Source organism: Mastigoproctus giganteus, chromosome 9 (assembly GCF_048544385.1).
Source record: "Mastigoproctus giganteus isolate SK-2022 chromosome 9, ASM4854438v1, whole genome shotgun sequence".
NCBI lineage: Eukaryota > Metazoa > Arthropoda > Arachnida > Uropygi > Thelyphonidae > Mastigoproctus > Mastigoproctus giganteus.
In genome coordinates this window covers 166,928,341-166,953,392 of record NC_143583.1, presented here as the reverse complement: position 1 = coordinate 166,953,392, position 25,052 = coordinate 166,928,341, and the positions used below count along the sequence as shown (strand labels likewise).

General features: G+C 38.8%; 1 protein-coding gene across 2 annotated transcripts in view; it reads left to right on the top strand.

Moving 5' to 3' along the window:
- The window catches only part of LOC150080870 (flotillin-1-like), a 321,558-nt gene that overhangs the window by 26,605 nt on the left and 269,901 nt on the right, over positions 1-25,052 (top strand). The window lies entirely within an intron of this gene.

The following is a 25,052-nucleotide window of genomic DNA, read 5'->3' as shown; positions in this document are numbered from 1 at the left end:
TCCCAGTCAGATATATATTAATACATTGAAAGAGAAAAAAAAAAAAAAAAAAACAAATAAACAAAGTATAATCATTGCTTATGTTAACCATTTTATTTGCCTTATCATGGTTTATGCATGTGAAGTGAAAGTGATTATGTAACATCCCAATTCGTTTTTAATTTCTGACACATTGCATGAATACTAAAATGATATTGCCTCAGTTAGATTAAAAATATAAAATCAAGCAAATGGGGCAAGTGTTTTTTCAGGCAAAAAAACCTGTTTATCAATTTACGGAAATGTACAACAGCAGGTCAACTATAGTACAGAAAGGTAGCCATGCGCATGTATATAGATACCCAGCTGTGGACTGTGCTTGGCAAAGAAAAGAAAGAAGGAAGGGAGGAAAGGAATAACGGAAGAGGACATTAACTGCTGGACCCAGTGTCATTGTTGCAATGTAGATTAGGCAAGGTGTTAGGTCTCCAACTCTCGTCACATTGTAAAATGATGGCCTCCATATTAGAATGTATGCGGATTCCAGCATTACGATTGATGGTGGAACTTGCCACAGCTGTATGGAAGACCTAACCATGAGAGATAGCAAGATATGTTGTTGTTGTTATTTGGTTTTTAGGAGCATTAGCAACTAAGGCCATATTGCTCCGGGGATATGCGGTGGTCATTCCCTGACCTTTCCGCATCCTCCGTATTTGGTGGGCACTGGCTCGAACCCCGGTCTAATCAAGAAGCATATGCTATGCACTGCTGCTGCCCCTGCCCACCTGGCTACGGAGGTGCCGATGGCAAGATAGTTGAAAGTGATTCTTGCATTGCTACTATTGGTATATGCAGCAGGCTGGAAAGCAAGCTGTCTGGGATTTCAGCTCTGCTATGGGTCATCATGGAACAAACAAATACATGGGCTGTGTTAGGGTAACTAAGATTAAGAAGATGTGCACGTATACTTACATACACACTATTGCTAGGAGAATTGTAAATAAATTTGATAAATTTGAAGTACGGATTAAGTAATCAAATGCAGACATTATAGGAATTGTGGAGACATGTATGCCGTTGAGTGTCACATGGTGACACTCTGACATACCTGACGCGGAATTTGAATATGGAGAGTACAATGCATACAGGAAGGACAGACAGGCATGGAGCAGCTATGCTCTTAGTTAAGAAGCATATTAAATCTAAGGCAGAGTACCCAGTTGAGATGGGTGATGAGTGCAATGTCGGGTCAGTTTGGTGTGATATAAGCACTAGAAAAACAAAATTGAGAGTTGGACTGTGATGAGTAAACCAAACAGCTATACAGAGAAATAGTGGACCAGCAAATCAGAATGTCTCATTGGGAGATTTTAACTTTCCAGATGTTGATTGGAATTTGTGGGATGGTCTTTTTTTTTTCTAGGAGCATTAGCAACTAAGGCCATATTGCTGCTCCGGGAATATGCGGTGGTCATTCCCTGACTTCTCCGTATTTGGCGGTGATGGGCTCGAACCACGGTCTAATCAAGAAGCATGTGCTATGCACTGCTGCTCCTTCCCACCTGGCTACGGAGGCTCTGGGATAGTCTCACACACTAGCAAGATTTTTTCGCGATTTTTCTGATGACTGTTTTCTACAGCACATTGTTATCAGCAGTGATTGGCACCTCCTTAGCCGGGTGGGTAGGAGCAGTAGTGCGTAGCACACCCTTCTTGATTAGACCGGGGTTCGAGCTCATGAGCCACGAAATATGGAGGATGTGGAAAGGTCAGGGAATGACCACCTCATATCCCCGAACAATATGGCCTTAGTTGCTAATGCTCCTAAAAACCAAATAACAAACAAATAACAAATCAGCAGTGATTCTTCATGCATTTAGAATCTGCATCTGCAAGTAAAAGATCCACTGGATGGCAGCAATCACATGTGTGGAATTTAATTAAAGACAATTAAAGACTGATGATGTTAGTTAATAGAAAATTCTAAATGGGAAGTAATCAAAGAAGTTACTAGGCTTTTCACACCAATGAAGAAATACTGTTCAAGGTTCACATAACATCCATCAAACCTTGATGGATGTTATGTGAACTATGGAGACATGTGGCACAGAAGAAAAGTGCATGGGATGCATATAAATTATCAGGTAATACGGAAGCTTATGGTAGATATAAAGTAGTCTGTAATGAAGTCACAAAGGAGGTTAGGCAAGCTAAGGCAGTTTACCAGAAGTCTCTGGCAAAGAATGCCAAGAAAAACAGTAAAGTCTTGTATGCATATATTAATAGTAGAAGGAAGGGGTTGAATTACATTCAGCCACTTGATATCAGTGGATTCACTGTTGATGACCCTGCTCAGGTTTCAGACAAATTGAATAGGTATTTTGCATCTATATTTGCATGTGAGGAATTGTTTAGGGAAGGGGATGCCGGACATTTATCAAGCTCTAACGAGAAGCTAAAAGACTGTTATAACTGAAAGGTAAGTGGATGAGAAATTGTTCAAGATGGAAATAAAAAGGTACCTGGGGTGGATGGAATCTATCCAATTATATTAAGGGAGGCAGAAAAGGAGGTAAGCAAACCCTTAGCCATAATTATGAGAGCATCCTTTAGATTCAGGGGGGAGGGCCCTATGGACTGAAGATGTTCGAATGTATCCCTAATTCATAAAGGGAGGGATCAAAAGGCAACATGAGTAAATACAGACCTGTTAGCATAATGTCTGTTCCAGGGAAAATAATGGAATCACTGGTTAAAGAAGTAATGCAGGACCATCTGGATAGACATTCAGTTATACTGCAATCACAGCATGGATTTGTTAAGGGGTGGTCTTATCTTACCAATCTGATTGGTAACTGTGATGCAGTGACCACGGAACTGGATGCAAAATATAATTTTGACATCATATACTTGGATTTCAGGATACTATTACACATAAAAGACGGCTGTACAAACTGGAGTAATGTGGCATTAAGGGCAAGTTGCTGCAGGGATGGTTAAGTAGAAGAAGACAGAGAGTAGGCATCAATGGGCACTGCTTTTCATGGACTAACATTATTAGCGGAGTCCCCAGGGTTCAGTGCTGGGTCCAGTGTTGTTTTCAATATTTAGCAATGGTATTAATAAAAGTATATAAGGCTTAATGTCTAAGTTTGCAGATGATACAAAGATTGGCAGGATGGTTAATGACAGTCAGGTTGAGCTAATGCAACAAGATCTCGGAAAATTGGGTCAATGGGCTGAGTAATGGCAATTGAAGTTTAACATTGACAAATTAGCATTAGCAGTGCTTTTTTTGGGACAGTACGCAATGGTATGGCGTACCGGCACCTTTATTAACATTGACGTGTGACATTTGGATGCAGTGCACTCCGAAATTTGTAATATATCCGTAAATTGTTTTTCATGTTTACCTACTATTCAAATAAGCTTAAAATTATTTAACTAAATTTGCATTTTTCACTGTCTATTGTTAAGATATTTTCTATATAAAACTGTATAACCATTTTTATAATTCTTAATTACTCAGTCGGGCCTCTGTTTAACAAAGTACTTTTATAGCGAATTATTTTGAATTTCCCTTGGATGTTACATTTAAAATAGTTTCCGTTGAACGAAGAAAATTTTCATATAGTGAACGGATTAGGAGGGAATTAACTCGGTATGCACTGTTCACATTTCTGACCTTCAGGCAATTAGTGCTGCTGCGCGAATTAAGAGAGCTAAAGGGATTACCATTCTACAACTTAGTGGTATCTGGTAAAACCTGTCCGACCACCTGTCCCACATATGGAGAAGTTGCGCTGGTCAACAGTGAGCAGATCAAGGGGCATTCCCAGTGGGCTCTGGTCCACCTACTGCAGTAGTGTCCAAACTTTTCCCATACAGGGACCTTATTCAAAAGAAATTCAGTTAGATTTCTTTACTGTGTTACATTTTCCATATCTTGTTGCCTGTAAAAGTAAAATTGAAAATATTCGAAAATTTTATTAAGTGCAACACACAATTACATTTACTGAACAAAACATTTAATGAGAAAAATTTTTTGATAATTAACAAAATTTAAAATGCTGTTTTAGTTCACCTTCTGGGCAAGTTGGACACCGCTGTGAATCAACTGTAAATGCCCCATTAGAGAATTATAGGAGAGCCTGATTTTCTTTTACCCCGACAAATAATCTGTTGTTTTGCAGAGGTGCGTTATCGACATTTTTCCGTAAATTTTCCCTATCTCTGTTTACATGGTCATAGTACCTGAATATCCGAATGACACCGTCATTTCGGATGGTTTCAAAAAAAGAAAAAAAAAAAAAGTAAAGAAAAGAAAAAATTCAAATTTAAAAACTAGTCACAATACCGATGACAAGAGAAGGAAAAGGAGGACAGTGAAGGTATTAAACCTTCTAAACATGAATTGTTGGTATTTGGTGAAAATGAAGTTAGAAAATTGTCAATTAGGTTACAGTTAAATGAATGAGATACAATTTGTGGATTTTGGGATACCTAATTGAAAAGATGGTTTCGGAAGAATTGAAGCATTTGGTGGACGCTCTGAGTATGTTACCAATTTCATCAAGTGAATGTGAACGAGGATTTTCACAAATGAATCTGATTGCCAGCCCAACCAAAGCCTCGTTGATGACAAAACTGTTTCTTAAAATTGTAGGTCCACCACTGACCCATTTCAATTCAGCAAAATATGTTGATTCGTGGCTGCTTCGGAAACGTCATACAGCAAGAGACACACAAAAAGGGAAAAAAACAAAAAGCCAGCATGGGTGTCGGATGAGAACTTAATAAAAATTCGGAATATTCTAAAAAAACTTTGTTATGAAATTATTTTTACTAATGTTATTTAGTTTTACTTATTATTTTTGGGTCTGTAGTCTAACGAAGGACTCTTATAATGTCACTTGGTTGTCCGTCTGTCACAGCATTGTATCTCTGGAACTGCTCAACCTATTGACTTGAAATTTTGCATGAGTTTGTACATCATGTGAGCCATGAAGTCCCCCCACCGCATTTCTAAAAATTTGTTTGAGAAATGGGGGAGGGGAATATTTTCGACAATCTATAGCTTATTATACACCGTTGTAAAGAGCTCAACAAGTAGGTTTAAAATATAATTTTAAAATTAAAAATGGTGGCGCCAGACAGGAAAATGTAATTTTTGTTTCCCCCCCTCTATTTCTGTCGCTAAAAATTTAAAAATCACATTAGCTATGTGTTGTTCGATGCTTATCAAGGGAAACTATTCTGATTCAAATCTATCATTTACTTTTTGTGTTAAAATTAAAAAAACAATTTTTTATTGCACTTCGATAGCGTGCTTCTTTGTACTAAGTAACTCTCCTTTTGGTGACAAAAAGGCTGCTAAATAGTTAGTTAATAATTCTATAAAGGTCATTTATAAATTTTGCGACGAGAAGTATTTTTTAACAATTTTCAGAGCTGGAGTTGTCCCAACAATGAGGTACTCAGAGAGTCAGTATTGAGGCAGTGGTGGTGGGGAGGCACCTGCATGGAGTCTTGCACGGCCCTCACCTGCCAGTCGCCCCTTTCCCAAGACTTTAATTGCTTCTCCAGGAAGAAGTCAGAGTCGCTTCTCCCACCCTTGCAATTCACAACAACCGGAAAGACTCAAATAGACAACATCTTTGTTAGTTCCTCAGTTTTAGGCCAAGCCAGGCTACTAGAAACTTTTTTTCAGTTACCATAAAGCTTCTATTTGAGATACTATACTAACGAAAAGGAAGGGAATGAATCTGATTGGTCCCCTTGACATTGATGGTTCGACTGTTGAGGATCCTGCTCAGAAGCAAACAAACTGAATGAGTATTTTGCATCTACATTCACACATGAGGAATTATTAACGTTTGAAAATGGCAGAAGGTTATCAAATTGTAGCAGGATACTTAATGATTTTGTAATAACTGAAAGCAAAGTGGAGGAGAAATTGTCGAAGTTAAACATAAGAAAAGCACCTGGGGTGGATGGGATCTATCCAGTTATATTAAAGGAGGCGGCAAAGCAACTAAGCAAACCCTTAGCCATAATTATGAGAGCATCCTTGGACTCGGGAGTTTCCCACTGACTGGAGATGTGCAAATGTATCCCCAATTCACAAAGGGGGATCGAAGGGTGACACAAGTAATTACAGACCAGTTAGTTTAACTTCTGTTCCGGGTAAAATAATGGAGTCACTGGTTAAAGATGCATTGCAGGATCATCTAGACAAGACTGCAGCAATAATTCAGACACAGCATGGGTTTGTTAAGGGAAAGTGTTGTCTGAAAAATTTGATAAGGATATTATGATGTGGTAACAAAGGAACTGGATGCAAAAAATAATTTTGATATCATATATTTGTATTTCAGGAAAGCTTTTGACACTGTTGCGCATGGAAGACTATTGTACAAATTGGAGCAGAATGGTATTAAGGGTAAGTTGCTACAATGGATAAAAGGATGGTTAAGTGGGAGAAGACAGAGGGTGGTAATCAATGGGTGTTGCTCTTCGTGGACTAATGTTATTAGTGGTGTCCCACAGGGTTCGGTGTTAGGTCCACTGTTGTTTTGTATATTTATCAATGATATTGATGAAGGTATATCAGGCTTAATGTCGAAGTTTGCAGATGATACAAAGGTTGGCAGGGTTGTTAATGACAGTAATGGCAGTGTGCTATTGCAAAAGGATCTAGATAACTTGGGAAGATGGGCTAAGAAGTGGCAACTCAAGTTTAACCTTGACAAATGCAAAGTACTGCATATGGGTAGAAGTAACCCTAGAGAAACGTACCAAGTGTGTGGTACTACACTTAAGGTGGTAGAAAATGAAAAAGACCCGGGAGTAATTGTGCAGTCAGATATGAAGTTTTCTGAGCAATGCAGACAGGCCTGCCAGAAAAGGTCATGGGGTTTTGTCAATGATAAATAGGAATTTTTCTAGAAGGGAGAAGGTGATTGTCCCTCTGTATAAGGCAATGGTCAGGCCACGCCTTGAGTACTGCATACAGGTCTGGAGGCCTCATTTTAGGAAGGATGTAGATTTACTTGAGCCTGTACAGAGAAGGGCAACAAGATTGGTGAGGGGAATGAAGGGATCCTCTTACCAAGAGAGGCTTAAGTTTTGCAAATTGCAGTTGCTGGAGACTAGGCAGCTGTGCGGTAATCTGATTGAAGTGTATAAGGCCTTGAATGGGTTGAGCGCGCTGAATTCTAATGGGATCCTTCCACTTGTTCAGATTACGAACCTAAGGGGGCATAAATTCAAATTAAGAAAAGACAGATGTAGAATAGATGTGCGGAAATTTGCCTTTAGCCAGTGGGTGGTTAATTGCTGGAACAAACTTCCATCTGTCGTTGTGGAAGTTGATAGGTTGAATAAATTTAAGGAGGAACTGGACAGGCATTTGGAGGGAATGGTGTGATTTTTTTTTTTTTTTTTGGCTGATGCTGCATAAACTCATACACTTGCTTTCTTGCATCACATGCCACTACTGCTACGACCATTCGTGACTATGGACCCTTCATCCTGAGTGCATAGCACTCTACAGTTGACCGATTTATTTACTTAGTTTACTCACATTTTACTTTTTTTTTATATCCATGATATAAAAAAATATCACGGATATAAACTGTGTTAAATATCACGGATATAAAAAAAATAGACTGTGTTAATATACGAAATTTGTTGTTCTTATTCCAAAAATATTACTACTAAAGTAACAATATCAAGAAAAAAAAATTTCAGAGTACTTTTCATATCCTTTTACTTTTCAATTTTTCCTGATAGCAAAGAATAAGTACCGGCACCTTTTTTTTTTTTAACAAAAAAAGCGCTGAGCATTAGCATTAGTAAAGGCACATGATGCAAGAAAGCACGCTTATATAGCATCAGCCAAAAAAAAACAACAAAAAACAAAAAAAAAAAAAAAAAACCCCTTCTTATTTCACCCATCCATTCCCCCCAAATGTTTGTCTAGTTGCACATTCAATCTATTTTTTAAGCTATCAACTTCTACAATGACAGATAGAAGTTTGTTCCAGCAATCAACCACCTACTGGCTAAAGGCAAACTTCCACACATCTATCATACAACTGTCTTTCCTCAATTTGAAGTTATGCCCTCTCAGGCAATTATTCTGAGCAAGAGGAAGGAAGAATCCCATCAGCATAGAGCAGGCCCAAACCATTCAAGGTCTTATACATCTCAATCAGATCACCTTGCAGGTGCCTAGTTTCCAGCCAGCGTAATTTGCAAAACTTAGGCCTTTATTTGTAAGAGCAACCCTTTGTTCCATTCACTAATCTTGTTGCCCTTCTCTGTACTCATTTCAGCAGCTCTACATCATTCTTAAAATAAGGCCTCCAAACCTGTATACAGTACTCAAGGTGTGGCTTGACCATTGCCTTATACAAGGGATAATCACCTTCTTATATCTGCTAGAAAAATTCTTGTATATCATTGACAAGACGCCATGAGCAGACCGTCTGCACTGCTCAGAAAATTTCATATCTGACTGCACAATTACTCCCAGATCCTTTTCATTTTCTGTCACTAACGGTGTAGTACCACACAATGTTGATACGTTACTCTGAGGTTACTGCTTCCCATATGCAGTACTTTGCATTTGTCAATGTTAAATTTTAGTTGCCTCTCGGCCCACCTGCTCACTTTTCGAGATCCTGTTGCAGTAGCATACTGTCATTAACAACCCTGTCAATTTTTGTATCATCTGCAAAGTTGAACATTAAACCTGATATATCTTCATCAATATCATTGAGAAATATATAAAAGAACAGTGGGTCCAACACCGAACCCTGGGGGACACCACTAATAACATTAGTCCACGAAGAGCAGCATCCATTGATTAACACTGTCTTCTCCCGCTCAACCACCCTCTTATCCATTGTAGCAACTTGCCCCTTAATACCATACTGCTCCAATTTGTACAGTAGTTTTCCATGTGCAACAGTATCAAAAGCCTTCCTAAGATCCAGGTACAGTCAGTTCTTGTATAGCACGATAGTTGTGTTCCTAGAAACCCTCGTGCAATACAAAATCTTGCAATATAAACAACAGGCCCTATGGGAAAAATAGGGTTAGGTGCCGCCCATCCAAGATTGAACACACAAACCAAAACATTGCCAAACACAATAAATAATCGTAATAAAATACTTACGTATAAAATACGTAAGTATTTTATAAATAATAATATATAATAAAATATATAATAAATATATAATTTATAATATATAATAAAATACTTATGTATTTTATTACGACTATTATGTAATAAAATATTGCTAATGCTTTTGTTTCTCTTGTAAGCAAACTTGTTTTTTGTTCGATTTTCTATCCAAACAGATGACAGCTGTTCCATCTCTTCCAATTCTTTGTGTCTTAATCTGATGGATTTTAATTAACTTTGAGTTGTTGCTGCTATCAAAGTTGTTTTTTTTTTCTCTGCATTCTTTGTAATTCTCGGCGTTGCCTCATTTAGGTCTGTAGCATGTGCAATATCATATGGTCTTTTATTTCGCTCAAAGCATTTCACAATTTCATATTTTTTTCTCAATCGACAGAGGCGGACTGGCCATAAGCCTTACCGGGGAAACCCCGGTGGGCCGGAGGCGGATGTGATTTTGGCCATAAATGCTAGTATGATGCCACTATAAATTTTCCCGGGTAAGAATTTTTGACCCAGTCGGCCTCTGTTTATCGATATTGCTTCTTTTTTTTTCTCTCTGAATCTGCAGTGTCTTCACCAGGACACTTCCTTTTCACACCTTTTAAGTATTTAACTCATTTTTAGGGCATAAAGCACAATTACAAAATGAGGAGGCACACTTGATACACATAAACAAAGCTGCACGCGTGTAGCAACTGAATAAAGAACACCGTAAAGGTACACATACACTATTAACACTTCACATTTTACTAAAGCACATTTCTAGGGGTTACTACCAAAACAATAAAAACAATTTCCAGTTGCGTTTCTGCTAGTGGAATCTGTTATAAACTGGTTGTAAACTCGATCTAATTGCATTTGCGATTATACCGATAGCTGGAATTGTGTTGGTTTTTATGTTATTATGGTGAAATGTGTTTCCCCTTCACTGATATAAGAAACATAAATACATTTTCAGAATTTTCTCTTCATTCCTATCGTGTTGCGTTCGGTTGGGGTGATTCTGTGTTTGACTGTCATTTCTTGTAAACACAAAGGCGAATCATGCATAAGCTAATTCGGTTCGTGTTATATAAGATATCGTTCCCCTATTTATAAATAGTGTATGATCGAATTCATGTAGTGTAAACACGTGTTATACGAGGACTGACTGTATATGATATCAAAATTCTTTGCATCCAGTTCCTTTGTGACCACATCATAACATTCCCAGGGGCTCACATCTGGTGAGTATGGGCTTGGCACACCCAGGGTCCTGAGCTGGATATCATGATTCTTCTCTTTCTTGGTGATTCCTTTTCTCTCTCTCTCTCTCTCTCTCTCTCTCTCTCTCTCTCTCTCTCTCTCTCTCTCTCTCTCTCAGGGTAATAGGGATTTTTTTTTTTTTTTTTTTTTGGCCGGTGCAGCATAAGCCTCAGGCTTCCTTGCACCATATGGTTAATTATAATAATAATAATAATAATAAAAAAATAATATCTAATCAAATTAGTTAGACAAGACTTCCCCTTAACAAAACCATGCTGTGTCCGAGCTATAACTGAAGTCTTGTCTGGATGATCCTGTAGTGCTTCTTTAACCAGTGCCTCCATTAATTTCCCCAGAACAGAAGTTAAACTAACTGGTGTGTAATTACTTGTGTCGCCCTATTGATCCTCCTTTGTGAATTTGGGTCCCATTTGCATACCTCCAGTCCATGGGTATGTCCCCATATCTAAGGAATCTTTCATAATTATGGCTAAGGGTTTCCTTACTTCCTTTTCTGCCTCCTTTAATATAACTGGATAGATCCTATCCACCCCAGGTGCCTTTCTTATGTTTATCTTCAACAATTCCCCCTCCTTTGCTCTCAGTTATTACAAAATCATCTAGATCACTGCCAGAGTTTTATTAACCTCCGGCATTCCCCTCCATGAATAACTCCTAGTGTGAAACTCTATGAATAACTCCTCATATATGCAAAATACTGATTACTGATTTAGTTTGTTAGCTACCTGAGCAGGATCATCAACAGTTGAACCATCGATATCAAGTGGACCAATCTGATTCATCCCCTTCCTTCTAGAGTTTACATAAGTAAAGAACTCTTTGCTGTTTTTCTTTGCATCCTTTGCCAAACATTTCTCATAATCTGCCTTTGCCTGCCTAACCTCCCTTGTGACTTGGTTACAGACCAGCTTATATCTATCATAGTCTTCTGTGTCACCTGTTAATTTATATGTATCCCATGCATTTTTTTTTTCTCTGTCACATGTCTGATTAGTTCATCTGACATCCATTTAGGCCTAAACCTTGAACAATATTTCTTAGTTGGTGGACAAATGTAAGGTACCGAATGTGGGTAGCAGTAGCCTCAGAGATGTACCAACTGTGGGTGTTACACTCGGGGTAGTGGAGAATGAAAGAGATATGGGAGTAATTGTGCAGTCAGACATGAAATTCTCTGAGGAGTATAGCATACTGCCAGGACAGCTCATTGGGTTTTGTCAATGATATAGAGAAACTGTGCTAGCAGCGATATGCAGGTGATTATTCCTTTTCTTATAAGGCTATGGTTAGGCCACATCTTGAGTACTGTATATAGGTCTGGAAGCCTCACTTTAGTAAGTATGTAGATCTGCTTAAACGGGTGCAGAGATGTGCAACCATACTGGTGAAGGGAACAGAAGAGTGCTTTTTTTTTTTTTTTTTTTTTTTTTAATACCTAGAAAGGCTTCAGTTCTGCAAATTGCAATGTCTTCAGACCAGGCACTTGCAGGGAGATCTGATTGAAGTTTTTAAAGCCTTGAATGGATTGAGTAAGCTGTATGTTAAAGGCATTCTTCCACTTTCTGAGACTAGACACATGAGCGGGCATAAATTCAAGTTGAGGAAGGATGGTTGCAAGATAGATCTGTGTAAGTTTGACTTCAGCCAGCACGTGGTTGATTGTTGTAACAGGCTTCCATCTGTTATTATGGAACTGGATGGATTGAATAAATTCAAGAGTGAATTAGACAAATTGTTGGAGGGGTATGGATGAGTGAGCTCAGTTTTTTTTTTTTTTGGCTGATTCTATATAAGCTTGCTTTTTTGCATCATTTGCCATTACTACTTATTAGCCCGATTTGTTGTTTCAGCATTGGGATGGGGATTATAGTTGAAATGCTGCTCACATGGTTGCACCTGTAATGCTCAGAAATGACAAAAATATCAAAATCAGTATGATGAATAGCCTTCTTGTGCTGATTAATATGATCAGCCCAATCTACATTTGGTTTGATTGATATAACACATCCCACCATCTGGGCAAGTAATCCTTTGGAAGTTTAAAATAGTAGTATTAGTATAGGCAACATGATGCAAGGAATCAAAGTTTATATTGCACCAGGACAAAGAGGCTCTTCATTTACTGTCATAGGCTTCAGTAAGTTGACAAAAAGGCTCTTCACCTCAAAAGCTACTTGACCAATTTTCTTGTTTTTATGCTTTTAATCTAACTTTGTATTTAATTTATTTTTGTTTCAATAAACCTTTTTATTTTTAAATTTTTGTCAGTTGAGGCAATATTATTTTAGTATGTTTAAACCTGACACTTGAGGCCTTTTCTCTAATGTTGCACATGTAGTCCTGCTATTTCTTTTTTACAGTTCTTATGGTTATCAGTGTCATTACTTTTTGAAAGAAAAGTAAATTCCTTAATCGCTGTCAGAAAGTGAAATGTAAATTTGAAAATCTTGTGTGCTTCAACAGTTAGAGATCAATCAGACTCTTTCATGATATGAAGCCAGAGAATGTAATGGCTGGAGGCATTGCTGCAAAGCTTAAAGCCAGTGTGCTGGAATAGCTGAATGCAAAAGATGCCTCTAATTGTAAATTCTTGTTTTTCAGCATATGCATATAATTATTAAAGGATACGTTTACTTATTCTGCATTTTTCCTGTTTGCATGGTAATTAAGAGAGATTTCTAGAATTTTCAGTTGGAGTGATCAAAAATATGCTTTTGATGAATGGTATTGGAAGTTTCAGTTGTGTAGACTGACTGAGCAGATGAAGAGCACAACATTGCTGAATTTGTTTGGGGTCTTGAAGAACCGGTGCACCCAGTTCAGGGATAAATTTATTTAGACTATCCACTTCCACAACATTAGGTGAAAGTTTATTCTAACATTTGCTTACTCTCTGGCTGGGCACTTGTATGTGATGAGGGGATCTCCCATTGATGATGCTGGTCCTTCAGATTAGCATTACTGGGATCTGACATCCATAGCCTAGCTTCCAGGTTAACACCACAGGAATATGTTGTAATTGCAGTATGCTGTAACCTGTGGAAAGGGGGATCCTGTTGGTTGAGGAGCCCAGCTTCAACACACCACTTTAGCTCTTGCTTTGACAATATTGGTGGTCCTATGATACCTCCCTCAGGATCAGTCTGCTAGTTTGTTCACCTGCAAAGGTCAACCATGTTCCAACCCTTGTGGCCCTAGGGACAAGATTCAGGCTGGTGGCAGTGTGGTTATGGTGCTTGGATAGCCTGATATCAAAATTCTGCGACATTTATTGCTGTTGGGTAGAGGGCATCCCTTTGGGTTCCGTGGTGGGAAACTCTGGGCACTAAAAAAAAAAAAAAAAAAAAAAAGTCCCACAGAGTTTGGTGTTGGGCCCATTGTTTTTTCTATATATGGAGTTGGGGAAGCCCCCCCCCACCCCCCCCCCCCCCGAGCTGCATTACACACAACATTATGTTCCTTTCTATATTGATGAAGGTATATCAGGCTTAATGTCCAAGTTTACAGATGATACGAAAGTTGACAGGGTTGTTAATGACAGTAATGACAGTCTTCTACTGCAACAGGATCTAGAAAATGAAAGTCTTCTACTGCAACAGGACCTCAACCATACATGAAATATGTTGCATTCTTGTTGAAATAAGCCTGATGGCTTTTGCTGCATTTGCAGAGAAGTGGTATTAAAATCACAGCGGAAGTCATTGTTACAACTTGTGAGAAAAGCCTATAACTCTATTTTGGATGCAAGGTCAGAGATCAAGAAAAAGTATGAGCTCCAAAGATTTTCTGTTGCTTGTGTTCAAGGAAATTAACAGGCTGGCTTAAAGGTAGTCATAAATCGATGCATTTTGCTGTTCTGGTGATAAGGCAGGAATCTCGAGACCACATAAACAATTACTTTTATTTTTGAATGACCAATATTTCTAGTTTTTCTGGGAAATCTAAGCATAAAGTAGAGTCCCACCTTCTGCTCTAAGCCCAGTTCTTCATGATGATACAATGCCAGTGCCAAAGCATCCAGAAACTTATACACTTGACTCTGATTCAAGATTGGAAAAGGAGTCTCCAGAAGATGCAGATCTCATTACAGATCCAGTCTTTTCAACTCTTGATAATACTGCAAAGCCACATCTAATCACTCAGGTAGAATTGAATGATTTAGTCAGAAATCTGGACCTCTCCAAAACCAAGACTCAATTACTAGAATCACGACTTCAGAGTGGAATCTTCTTGAAAAGGGTGTCATGGTGTCTTTTTATAGGAAGACACAATCAAATATAACCTATTAGTCCATGGATGGTGCTTTGGTTTATTGTAAGTGTCCAAGAATTAATGACAGTTGCATATGGAGCACGTCCATGTCCCAGAGCAGTGGAGGCTTTTCACTGATTCGTCGAAGGTCGCTTTGAAAGCAGTTTTACTCCATAATGGAAATAAGTATCCATCTGTACCATTGGCCCATGCAGTTCACATGAAGGAAGCATACGAGAATCTACAGGTTCTTTTGCAAAAAATATTCTCTCAACAATACAAATGAAATATCTGTGCTGACCCAAAAGTGGTAGCTTTGATGATTGGGTTGCAAGGTGGATACCCTAAATACTGCTGCTTTTTATGCAAAAAAAAAAAATGGCCAAACCATTCAGAAATTACACCAGGCCAGAAAAATGTATCACATCCTCCTTTGGTGGATAAATTAAAAATCTATTTACCTCTATTGCACCTTAAGCTATGTTTGATAAAAATATTTGTGAAAGCAAATGGAAAAAGAGGAGAAGGATTTTCCTGTTTGAGGCAAAAGTTAAAAAGAGGGAATTTTCGCAGGTCCTCAAATCAAACTGCTACTCCAAGATGAGGAATTCGCTAAAAAAAATTAAATGCTACAGAAATAAGAGCCTGGAAGGCATTTGAAAACATCTGTCAGAACTTTTTGCCGACCGGGCTAGCCGAGTGGGTAAAGTACCTGCCCGGCAACCCAAAGGTCGCGGGTTCGATTCCCGCCTCGGGCTTGGATCAAAGTACTGCAAAAACCTTGGGAGGTGCAATATGGCCACAGAAGCCGATGCGCCAACAACTACCAAATCAAAATCAGAACTTTTTAGGCAATGAAAAATCACAAATTTACAGTAAAATTGTGGATTAGCTAATTTTAGCATACAGAGAATTTGGATGCAACATGTTGTTAAAGCTTCGTTTCCTACATTCCCATTTAGAGTTTTTACCTGAACACTTGGGAGCAGTCTCTGATGAACACGATGAAAGGTTTCACCAAGATATTTCTCAAATATAAAAAAGATACCTGGAAAAATGGCTTCCAAACATGTTGGCAGACTACTGTTGGAATCTCATACTGGAGACACCAATGGACAATTATAAAAGGCAAAAAATGACAAAATAAGTGTGTTGTTACCATTAAACATTTTTTTAAAACAGAATAAGGTTAATAGACAAAATTTTAATATTTAGTACTGTATGTAACATTTTCTTAAAATATATGAAATATTTTTTACTAGAAACTCAGTTTTTGAGTTTAATCCCTTCTCCCTTAAAATTGATTGGTGTCACAGCAATACAGTTGCCATATTTGAATTCAGCAACATCTAATCCACAAGAATCACCATTAATTTGTTCCTAAGAGTAAGAACAGGGGTATACTTGCATGTACACCTATGCGAGGAGTATAGTAAATAAATTTAATGAATTTGAAGTGCTGGGCAAGACATCAAAGGTGGATATTGTTGAGATATCAGAGACGTGGTGTCCCACAGATATAAGCATCTGTGTGACACCACGTCTCTGGCCGACCGGTCTAGCCAGGTGGGTAAAGTGCCTGCCTGGCAACCCAAAGGTCGCGGGTTCGAATCCCGCCTTGGGCTTGGATCAAAGTACTGCAAAAACCTTGGGAGGTGCACTATGGCCACAGAAGCCGATGCGCCAACAACTACTAAAAAAAAAAAAAAAAAAAAAACCACGTCTCTGATATCTCAACAGTTAATTTGAGGAGTACAATATGTACAGAAAGGATAGAGAAGATAGGAAGGGAAGAGGAGGGGTTATAAGGAAGTGCATCCAGGTGATGTAAGTAGATAGTACAATGTTGAGTCAGTTTGAAGTGACATAAGCACTGGGAAAGCAAAAATGAGAGTGTGGGAGTATGTTATGGGCCTAATGACTCTGATGGGTATGTTGAACGCGTGTACTGAGAAATAGAATGGGTCAGTAAATCAGATTGTCTTATAATGTGGGATTTTAACTTCCCAGATATAGACTGCAATTTGTGGTTTGGTCACTTGCATACTAGCAAGACTTTTGTGGATTTAATGGATTATTGTTTTCTACAGCAGCATGTTTGAGAGGCAACCAGAGGGAGCAATACCCTTGATCTGATTATCAGCAGTGATTATTTATGCATTAAGAACTTGCAGATAAAGGAATCGCTATATGGCAGTGATCACAATGTAATGATGTGGGATTTACTTAAAGATGTAACTATCATCAGAGGGTAAAGGGAAGGGTTTTTGCTTTTGTAAAGGTGACTACAGTGGTCTCAGACAGTTTTTAAATTCTATACAGTGAGACTAACTCCTTAATTTGTTGATGATGTTACCAACAGCAGATTCTAAATGGGAAGCATTCAAGGAACTAATCTTGGAATCTATTAGGCTTTTCTTACCAACTAAGAAATACTGTTCAAGGTTTAGGCCCAAATGGACGTCAGATGAACTAATGAGACCCGTGGCAGAGAAGAAAAATGCATGGGATGCATATAAAGTATTAGGCGACATAGAAGCTTATGGTAGATATAAACTAGTCTCGAATCAAGTCACAAAGGAGGTTAAGCAAGCGAAGGCAGATTGCGAGAAATCTTTGGCAAAGGATGCAAAGAAAAGCAGAAAAACTTCTTTAGTTATATAAACTCGAAGGAATGGAATGAATCGTATTGGTCCACTTGATATCGATAATTTGACTGATGATGATCCAGCTCAGATAGCTGACAAACTGAATGAATATTTTTCATCTCTATTCACACATGAGAAATTCTGTAGGGAATTGGAGGACAGAAGCTTAAACAACTCTGTCATGGTGCTAAATGATTTTGTAATAATTGAGAGCAATGTGGAGGAGAAATTGTTGAAGTTAACCGTAAGAAAGGCACCTGGGGTTGATGGGATCTATCTGTTAGATAGATGCAGTAAAGGAAGTAAGCAAACCTTTAGTTTAGCCACAATTATAAGAGTATCCTTGGACTCAGGGTAGTATCCCTTGGACTGCAGATGTGTAAATGTATTCCCAATTCACAAATGGGATCAAAAGGTGACACGAGTATTTATTTATTTTTTTCTTTGTTAGTTGTTGGCGCATCGGCTTCTGTGGCCACAATGCACCTCCTAATGTTTTTTTTTTGCAGTACTCTGATCCAAGCCCGAGGCGGGATTCGAGCCCATGACCTTTGGGTTGCCAGGCAGGCACTTTACCCGCCCGGCTAGCCCTGTCGGCGAGTAATTATAGACCTGTTAGTTTAACATCTGTCACAGGGAAAATAATGCAGTCAAGAGGCAAGCAAAAAATAATTATGGAAACGATTTGCCTATATACTTAACAGGTATGCTAAAATGTAAGCCATCTGGAATAAAATCAGGTATGCTAAAATGTAAGCCATCTGGAATAAAATCAGTAAAGTGTATAATAAATATTCTTCACCATATCTGTCCATACTGAGTGTGAATTGATATGGTTTCACTTTTTAAAGTCATAACTGATACTCTAGGAGAATCCCTTGCTCAAATCAATGCCATAGTTTGTATACACACCAGGCTTCCAGAAATTAAAGTCCTCTGCTGAAAAGCAGGTCCTAAATTTTTGTAATGCTTCCCATCAACCTTAAAATTGTTTATTTACCATGACCAAACTATGTCTTGTTTAGACAAGTGCCGCAGCTTCTGATGGGGTGAACTGTGTTATGTTGCAACATCTTGGTGATCAGGCACTTCATTTGTTTCACTTGATTCACTTTCATAATTACAAGAACCGCAAAAACACAAATGATATGTGTCAAAATATAATGAATGTTCTCAAAACACCTACGGATCAGCCTTTCCATGTTCGTTGTCAGTGGTTGAGATGTTACAAAACCATAGGAGATTGCAAATACCTTGGGCAAGTTGTTCAGCACCAAAGCACATGCCGAAAAACATTTGATCAGTTTCGAATCAGCATCTAGTGTTGCATGCAGTCTCTCCTTCACAATGTCAGAATTGCACCATTCCAGGAAACTGAGTACAACAGGCCAGATGGAATGCATTAATCATGATAGCACAACTTACTGAACCAATCCTTAAGACATTCTTATTTCTCTATAACAGAATATTCAAATAAAATTCAGGAAAAGATCCTACAAATCTGCAACATTACCTATTGCACTCACCATCTGTATGATCAAGGTCATGGGAAAAAATTAACAGTACCCAGCTAACCTGGTTTCTAGTTCAGAATGACTTCGTGAACCCAGTGTAGTGCTTCTATCATGAAGCCACATTCACTTTCCGCTTATTGATTTGGTTAAAAATAAACATCCGTGATGCCTTTATATGAAAAGAACACCTTGCCACAGTCCTCTTTGACGTGGCTTGGAGATATGGTTTAATGCAAAACTTACACAATCTGGGATTATGCAGATTTCTGCCATAGTTTATCAGAAATTTCCTACATCACCACTCATTTCAAGTTGGAGTTCATAACCACTTATCTTCTAATTATATCCATGAAGAAGGAGTCCCACAAGGTTCAGTGCTAAGTGCCACTCTATTTAATGAATAGTTAAGTAGAGTGGAATTTGGGGAATACAATGTATATAGAAAGGATAGACAGGACAGGAGGGGAGGAGGGGTTATGCTATTAATTAAGAAACACATAAAGTCAAAGTAAGTGAAGCCAGTTGACATCGATGGACAGGGCAGTGTCGAGTCAGTTTGGTGTGACATAAGCATAGGGAAATCAAAATTGAGAGTAGGAATGTGCTATAGGCCTAATGACTCTGATGAGTATAATAATATATTGTACAGGGAAATAGAGTGGGCCAGTAAATCAGAGAGTCTTATAATGGGGGATTTTAATTTCCCAGATATTGACTGGAATTTGTGGGTTGGTCACTCGCACACTAGCAAGGCTTTTGTGGATTTATTGGATGATTGTTTTCTACATCAGCATGTTCGTGAGGCAACAAGAGGGAGCAATACTCTTGATCTGATTATCAGTAGTGATTCTTCATGCATTAAGAACCTGCAGATAAATGAACCACTAGGTGGCAGTGATCACAGTGTGTTGAAGTGGGAATTACTCAAGGAGGTAACTACCATCAGAGGTAAAGGGAAGGGTTTTTGTTTTCGTAAAGGCGACTATGATGGTCTGAGACGGTATTTAAATTCTATACAGTGGGACCAACTGATGATGTTACCAACAGCAAACTCAAAATGGGAAGCATTCAAGGAACTAATCTTGGTGGCTACCAGGCTTTACATACCAACTAAGAAATATTGTTCAAGGTTTAGGCCTAAATGGTTGTCAGATGGACTAATGAGACATGTGGCAGAGAAGAAAAATGCATGGGATACATACAAATTAATGGGTGACATGGAAGCCTATGATAGATATAAGTTGGTCTGTAACCAAGTCACAAAGGAGATTAGGCAGGCAAAGGCAGACTACGAAAAATCCTTGGCAAAGGATGCAAAGAAAAACAGAAAGGAGTTCTTTACATACTTGAACTCGAGAAGGAAAGGGATGAATCAGATTGGTCCACTGGATATTGATGGTTCAACAGTTGAGGATCCTGCTCAGGTGGCTAACAATCTAAACGAGTATTTTGCATCTACATTCACGCATGAGGAGTTATTCAGGAAGGAGAATGATGTAGGTAAAGTAAACATTGGCAGTGATCTGGATGATTTTGTAATAACTGAGAGGAAAGTGGAGGAGAGATTGTTGAGGATAAACATAAAAAAGGCACCTGGGGTGGATGGGATCTATCCAGTTATATTAAAGGAGGCAGCAAAGGAAGTATGCAAACCCCTAGCCATAATTATGAGAGCTTCTTTGGACTCAGGGGAGGTACCCATAGACTGGAGATGTGCAAATGTAACCCCAATTCACAAAGGAGGATCAAAGGCTGACACAAGTAATTATAGACCTGTTAGTTTAACTTCTGTTCCAGGTAAATTAATGGAGGCACTGGTTAAAGAAGCACTGCAGGATCATCTAGACAAGAATTCAGTTATAGCTCAGACGCAGCATGGTTTTGTTAAGGGCAGGTCTTGCCTGACCAATTTGATTGGATACTATGATGTAGTCACAAAAGAACTGGATGCAGGGAATAACTTTGATATTATATATTTGGATCTTAGAAAGGCTTTTGATACTGTTGCACATGGAAGACTGCTGCACAAATTGGAGCAGTGTGGCATTGGAGGCAAATTGCTACTATGGATAAGGAGATGGTTGAGTGGCAGAAGACAGAGAGTGGTAATCAATGGACACTGCTCAACGTGGACTAATGTTATTAGTGGAGTTCCTCAAGGTTCAGTGTTGGGTCCATTGTTGTTTTCGGTGTTTATGAATGATATTGATGATGGGATATCAAGTTTAATGTCTAAGTTTGCAGATGATACAAAGGTTGGCAGGGTCGTTCAGGACACTACTGACGCTATGCTGCTGCAACAGGATCTGGAAAGGTTGAACAGATGGGCTGAGAGGTGGCAAATGAAGTTTAACATTGACAAATGTAAAGTACTACATATGGGTAACAGTAACCCCAGAGCAATGTATCAACTCTGCGGTACTACACTGACAGTGGTGGAGAATGAAAAGGACCTGGGGTAATTGTGCAGGCAGATATGAAGTTCTCTGAGCAGTGCAGACGAGCTGCAAGAGTAGCTCATGGTGTCTTGTCAATGATATACAGGAATTTTTCTAGCAGGGATAAGGAGGTGATTATTCCCTTGTAGAAGGCATTGGTTAGGCCACATCTGGAGTACTGTATACAGGTCTGGAGGCCTCATTTCAAGAAGGATGTAGAGCTGCTGGAACGGGTACAGAGAAGGGCAAAAAGATTAGTAAATGGAACAAAGGGTTGCTCTTACGAAGAAAGGCTTAAGTTTTGCAAATTACAGAGTCTGGAGACTAGGCACCGGCGAGGTGATCTGATAGAGGTGTATAAGGCTTTGAATGGTTTGAGCATGCTCAATGCCAATGGGATTCTTCATCTTTCTCAGAATAATCACCTCAGAGGGCATAAATTCAAATTGAGGAAGGACGGATGTCGGATAGATGTGCGGAAATTTGCCTTTGGCCAGCGGGTGGTTGGTTGGTGGAACCGACTTCCATCACTTGTTGTTGAAGTTGATAGCCTAAACAAATTTAAAGCTCAACTGGACAGGTATTTCGAACGAACGGAGGGGTGAAATGGGAGAGGGTTTTTTTTTTTTTTTTTTTTTTTTGGCTGATGCTGAATAAGCTTGCTTTCTTGCATCAAATGCCTCTACTAATGCTAATGCGCAAATGGTAGAAAGACAGTTACAAGGTGCTGTCAACAAAATAGTTAAATGATCCCAAAACAATGGTTTTTATCTCTCATTCCCAAAAAACTGTTGGGATACACTTCTGTAGGACATGTAACCTGCATCCAAACCTGGAATTTTAGCTAGAAGATCAAATCATCCCGGTGGCTCTTAGTGTCTGCTTTCTAGGTATGTAATTTGACCAAATCTTCCCTGAATATATAATCTTCCCTTAAGAGGCTAACATTTTAAGAGTGCTATCTGGAACAACGTGGGGAGCCAACCATTACACACTACTGCACTTGTATTGTGCAGTAATATGGTCATGTCTAGAGTATGGTTCTGCAGTCCATAGCTCTGCTGGACTAAGCACTTTACATTGGCTTTACATCACTGTGCTCTCTCTCTCTCTCTCTCTCTCTCTTGCATACTGTACATCATGAGTTCAGGGCCTATACACTGAAGCAAATGAAACCTCCTTGCATCTATACAAATAAATGTTTTTGTTAAACTATGCAACAAAATTCAAAAGACAACCAACCCACCCAACTTGAAATGGACTTTTCTCTTCTAAATGGAAAAACCTTTACAGAGCTTACCCATCAACTGGGATATGCCTTTGTTCATTGCTCACTGACTAGCAACCTAACTTTGGTAAGATACAAACCACTGCCTCTTGTACAATCCCACCTTGAGTGTATTATATACTGCTGTGTGACTTTTCATTCACAGTATGGGAAAAACACACCCTATCCCAACAGAACCTACTGCAAATTCTACTGCAACAGAACCTACTGCAAATTCTACTGCAACAGAACCTACTGCAAATTCTCAACATTATCATAGCCAAAAAGCCATAGTGAATGTAGCAGCAGCTATACTGCAGCGCTCTATGTTATCCACATGGCCTTAAATTTCATTCTCACAACTATCATACTGCTCAATGTTACTTGTACGGACTCTGTACAGCACTATCCAAGTTATACAGAAGCATACGAAGATTGATAATGCTATACTCAGACAGATATGGAGTAATCTGACTAAATTAAATCAAAACAAACAGTAAATTCTCTTTTGTTGGTTCCATGGTCATTTCGGAATTGTTGGAAATGAATGTGCCAATTAAGCTGAAAAAACTGTTACAGATCCTATAGACTCACCTTTTAGTGCACTGGCCTCAGACTATGGCAACACATCTGGTAAAGTCAAGTCAATAACAAGATACTCCATATAAAGAAAGATCTCATGCTATAGAAATCCAGTATTGGTATTGTTATTTCTGGTGCAAGAGCTACTAGGGCCATATTGCACCCATGGAAATCTAGAATGCTTGAGAACAGAAGTGAAGATATCAACTAGCCTGACTATGGATAGGCCACGTTCACACGGATAGGCCACGTACACAATGTTACTTGTACATTGTGTACACACACCTGACACATCTTTGTATATGGGGTAATCAATAAGTACATGCTGGAGAATAAGCTGGGTGTTGCAGTTTGTGCATTGTGGTGGATCAGTAGCTGCAAGTAGATAAAGATGAACACCTCTCTAAGTATTGCTTATCTTCTAGCAGATACACCACACATGGCCAAAATTTTTACTTTCCTCAAATGGATACAACTCTAGAAAGCTGTCTAAACTTCAACAACAATCATATCAATAAAAAAAAAAACAATTTAACTTTACCATAGTTAGGTGAATTATGTCCTTGTTGCTGCCCAATATTTGTAACAGATTATCCCTGAATGCAGCATATACACTACAGAGTTGCATTCTATAGAATTAGTGTTGGGTCATACAGAAACCCATCATCACCAAAAATATATTATATACTGATTCTCTAAGTTCATTGCAGGCCCTGTCACTGATGGGATATAATCATCATTGAATCCTGTTGCAGGTCCAGCAAAGGCTGTATTATCTACAAATATCAAAATAGGAATCCAATTTATATGTTTATTTTTTCTGCAACCCCAGTCACATTGGGATCAAGGGAAATGATTTGGCAGACATTGCAGCCAAATCTGCTGTGGCCTTATGTAACCCTTCTTTGTAATCCCCTCTATGGAGTTTATCAATGAGTTATACAAAAGAAAATGGTGTCAGGAGTGGGAGTGCAGTAGCACATACTCTTTGAGTAGACCAGGGTTCAAGCCCCTGACTGCTAAATATGGCCTATCTGTCAACCTGTACTGGACCAGCATGGCAGATTATGGTCCATTTCCCTCAACATGAATCATTGAGGAGGCTTCCATCCTGCAGTGAATTGATAATCGTTGCAGTTTACCCCCTTTTTTTTTTACCTTATAGAAAAGAAACTGTTATCCCAATGACAATATTCACGGCTTAGACAGACTTCAAACAAATTATACAAGATTGAGCTTGTAATCTAGTCTGCACAGGAATCATTAAGAGGAAGTTGTTCTAGTTTGACTCTATAGGACACAGGCATCGTACATGTTCTTTTCTCTTGAGGACTGATGATCCTTCTATGTTGAAGCAGTGTGATATTTTTTAACTATCAAGCATATTTCAGTATTTTTTTTTTTTTTTTTTTTTATGAGAACCCCAAACACGAGAGGTATTATAACCTATAGTACTTAGTACCGTGCTTGGGTTGGAGGTTCAGAAGACGAAAGAAGATATTTGTTGATATTGGACTTGAGCTTCTGTAGATTGTAATTTTCAGGAAATACGTATGAAGGAAGGTTGTTCCAGAAAACGGCAGTTGAATAAATAAATGAGGAAGATGAAAAGTTGGTTCTGTGGGTTTGAAGTTGGACAGTAAATGGATGTTGGCTGGTGGCGGCACGTGTTCGGACTGTTTTGAAAGAGAGAGCGGGAATTATAGAAGCCAATTCAGAAGAACAGTGCCCATGGAAGTATCTGTAGAAGAGGCATGCAGCAGAAACAGTGCGTCTACGAGACAGTGAGTGGAGAGACTCTGTTAGAGATGAATCATTAATTAACCTAACTGCCCTCTTCTGAATGGAATCAAGAAGCCTGAGAGAGGTTTTGGGGGCACCACCCCAGATGTGGGAACAATATTCCATGGC